The 4,004-nt window shown below is 56.4% G+C and overlaps 1 pseudogene; it reads right to left on the bottom strand.

Annotated features, from left to right (window-relative positions):
• Window positions 1-2,470: 2,470 nt before the first annotated feature.
• On the bottom strand, window positions 2,471-3,338 carry LOC142018595 (uncharacterized; annotated as a pseudogene).
• Between the last annotated feature and the right edge of the window lie 666 nt (window positions 3,339-4,004).

Genomic DNA, 4,004 nt, shown 5'->3' with positions numbered 1-4,004 from the left:
TGTTGTCAGTGGTGACTGATGGCAGAACAAGGAATAATGGTCTGAAGTTACAGAAGGAAAGAAGTTGATTGGATATTAGGAAAAAACTACTTCTCCAGAAAGGTGGTGAAGCACTGGAATGCATTGCCTACAGAGGTGATGGAATCTCCATTCCTAGAGGATTTTAAGTCCCAGCTGGACAAAGTCCTGGATGGGATGACTTAGTTGGAGTTGATCCTGCTGGAAGCAGGGGGCTGGACTCCATGACCTCCTGAGGTCCCTTCCAGCCCTTTGATTCTATGTTTCTGTAAGTCTGGGTGCAGGTGAAGGATCTGAGGCAGGGATACACCCAGGCCTGCATTGCTGCCAGGAGGTCAGGGGCAGGACTTGCAACCTGTCCTTATTATCCACAACAATCTAGCTCTACAGCCACCTGAGGGGTGAGAAGTCCTCCCCCATAGCAGCCACCACTGACATCGTCAAGAAGACCTGCCACCCCCTATCAGAGCCACAGGAGGAGGAGGAGCAGCCTGGGACCCAGACAGAGCAGAAGCAGACATGGGGTCTGAGCCAGTAAGGGCACACTAATGATCACCCTGGACTCAGGCACATTGAGCTAGGCTACGTCTTGGGCATCCCCAGACCTCTTTGAGGGACCCTCCAGTAAATAATTTGCCCATTACACACCCCAGGGTGTGTTTGTGTGTGCAGGGTGCCAGCCTCTGCCATGGCTGGAAGCAGGTCAGTAACACGGGTGACAGCCTGACCCTAGACACACAGAGGAGTGTGGCTCCTGACACACTGGCATGCCCGCAGGTAACAGTCAGCACCCACTTCTGTGGACAGCGCTGCAAGCGACATGCTGGTGGAGGTGGAGGTGGGGGTGGGGCCAGGGAGGGTCAGGCTGTGCCTGGCTCACCTACCACCCATGTGGGGATCCCTCTGTGGCCAGACACCTCCACCTTTGCCTTTAGCCTGTTGAGAGGGGGGTGGGGGGCGCGCAGTGGTCAGCCCGCCCCCCAAGGCACCACAGGTTCCCTGTGCAGTAGAGCACACATGCTTCTGCAGCCAGGACATCCTCATCCCTTGTCCCAAGGTGTGGAGGGTGCTGCTCCCAGTAGGTGTGGAACAAGGTCTTAGGGGCTATGTTGTGTGAATAAGTCACCTCTCCTCCTTCTCTTCCTTATAGCTGCACCATCCAAGGGCCAGGCCAGCCACACCTCCCTGCCAGGGCCAGCCAGCGCCATCCCAGCACTGGAGCAAGCCAGCCCGGAACCAGGACCAGAGACAGCTGGTACCCCATTACTGTGGGGTCAGGCCCATGACTGCTGCCAGCTGGATGAGGACATTTTTCTTGCTGACACCACTGGCCTCTGGAGGGTCACTGTATGGTAGTTGTGGGAGTGGGAGTGGCGGACACAGGCCTGGGACTCACTGATGGCCCACTTTGATACTGCCACAGCCATCTGGCAGGCCCTGATGGCCCAGGCACCCATGGAGGCTGCCACACTTCCCCCTGCCTGCTGCCCCTGTGATCCTGTCCCTGTCCCCACTGCCCTGCCCCCTTGCCCCCACTGTCCTGTCCCCAGACATGTTGCTGCTGATGTGGGTGATGACCATGGCCAGCCCCTTGCTCCCCAGGCCCCCCAGCCACACCCACTCCCCCACCATGCCTTCTCTCCCCACTCCCCAGACACTGCTTCTCCCCCTGCCAAGCCTGACCCCACTGCAGCCCCACTGCCCACATATCTCCCCATACTCCCAGCCCCAACTGAGTCCTGAGGGGGACACTGAACCAATGGCAGAAGGGAATCCCAAGTCTGACACCACTTGGGGTCCTGCTCCCCTGCAAGGGAGCAGCCCCACACCCGATTTTGGACTGATGGCCCCCACCCCCTCTCCCAAGCTCCCCACCATATATGGTTATGTATCATTGCACACTGCAAATAGTTTTAAATCAAACTGTTTATTTTGAATAGCTTTCCATGTTAAAGTAAAAAAGTTATGTGTTTATCACCCCCACTGGGAGGGGTTGGGGAGAGGGAGTGAAACAAGGGGGTTATGGTGAGGATGGGTAGGGCCGTAGGCCCAAGGCCTTAATTGGTGGTGCCCTGGGGAGGGTCATTGAGGGCTGCCGGAGAAGCTCTTCCATAGGCTCTCCCAGATTTGCATCCTGTCCCTGTGGGCTTGGTGGACTGGAGCCATGCCCAGCTGTTCATAAGTGCTGCTGGCATTCACCCCCACAACCCTGGGAGGAAGGCTTCCCTGTTCCACTCCACAAGGCTGTGGAGGGCAGAACATGCAGCCACTACTTGGGGGAACATTTTGCTCCTCCACGTACAGCTGGGTTAAGAGGCACCAAAAATGTGCCCTGAGGCAGCCAAAAGCACACTCAATCTGATTCTGTGCCCAGTTTAAGTGGGTGTTAAAACAGCTTCTGGCATAGGTCCAGGTGGCCAGTGTACAGCCTCATGAGCCCGGGCATAAGAGGTTAGGCCACAGCCACCACCATGCACAATGGCACGTCCACGTCCCTGATTGCCAGCTCCTGGCGGGGAACGTAGGTGCCTGCCTCCATTCTCCAGCACAGGACAGAGATGTGGCATATCCACATATCATATGCCCAGCCTGACCACTCAACATAAACGTTGAGGAACTTTCCTCAGTGGTACACCAGGTCCTGCAGCACAACAGAGTGGTATCCCTTCTGATGAATGAATCTGGTTGCGCTGTGTTCTGAGGCATGGATGTGGGTCCTGTTGACCACCCCAAAGCAGTTCTGGAGCCCCATGGTGGTGAAGCCAGCCACAACTGCTTCTAGGTCTGCCAGGTGAATGACCCTCAGAAGCAGGAACATGTTGATGGCCATCACAACCTGCAAGGGGAGGAGACCAAACACATACCTCAGGGACTGAGGGAGGGAGTCCCTGGGCCCCAGCATGATTCCCTTCCCCTCCTGTTCCTTCCCTGTAAACTCTCTGGGCACATCCCCTGAGAGGCCATCCCTCCAGCAGCAGGGCTATGAAAGCGTGGAATAAACTGGTTCCCTGGGGATGGAGTTTCCCCCCTCAGACTTCCAACCCCACTCTCCAAGGGTCGTCCTTGGGTGGGACGTGCTCTACCCTCCCAGCAGGGCCTTTGGCCCAAGAATGCCTTACCTGCATAAAGACTGCCCTGACAGTGGACTTACCCATGCCGAACTGGTTCCCAATGGAGCAGTATGTGTCTGGGGCGGAGAGCTTCCATACAGTGATGGTGACCTGCTTCTCCAGGGATATGGCAGGCTGCATTCGAGTGTCCAGTCTACAGAGGGTGAGGGCAAACCAAGTGCAGAGCTCCAGAAAGGTCTCCTTTCTCATTCTGATGTTTTGGAGCCACTGATGGTCGTCCTCACTGTTCCATGATGAGCCAGTCCCACCTGGAGGGGCTAGCACAGTTGGTGCCCTGGGACATGGGGGCTACGTCTACACGTGCACGCTACATCGAAATAGTCTATTTCGATGAATAATGTCTACACGTCCTACAGGGCTGGCAACGTTGACGTTCAACTTCGACGTTGGGCAGCACCACATTGAAATAGGTGCTGTGAGGGAACGTCTACACGCCAAAGTAGCACACATCAAAATAAGGGTGCCAGGAACAGCTGCAGACAGGGTCACAGGGTGGACTCAACAGCAAGCCGCTCCCTTAAAGGGCCCCTCCCAGACACAGTTGCACTAAACAACACAAGATCCACAGAGCCGACAACTGGTTGCAGACCCTGTGCATGCAGCATGGATCCCCAGCTGCAGCAGCAGCAGCCAGAAGCCCTGGGCTAAGGGCTGCTGCACATGGTGACCATAGAGCCCCGCAGGGGCTGGAGAGAGAGCATCTCTCAACCCCTCAGCTGATGGCCGCCATGGCGGACCCCGCTATTTCAATGTTGCGGGATGCGGATCATCTACATGTGCCCTACTTTGACGTTCAACTTCGAAGTAGGGCGCTATTCCCATCCCCTCATGAGGTTAGTGACTTCAACGTCTCGC

This window comes from Carettochelys insculpta, chromosome 1 (genome assembly GCF_033958435.1).
Source record: "Carettochelys insculpta isolate YL-2023 chromosome 1, ASM3395843v1, whole genome shotgun sequence".
In the NCBI taxonomy this organism is placed as follows: domain Eukaryota; kingdom Metazoa; phylum Chordata; order Testudines; family Carettochelyidae; genus Carettochelys; species Carettochelys insculpta.
Note: the sequence above shows the minus strand (reverse complement) of the source record. Positions and strands in the feature narration are given on the sequence as shown.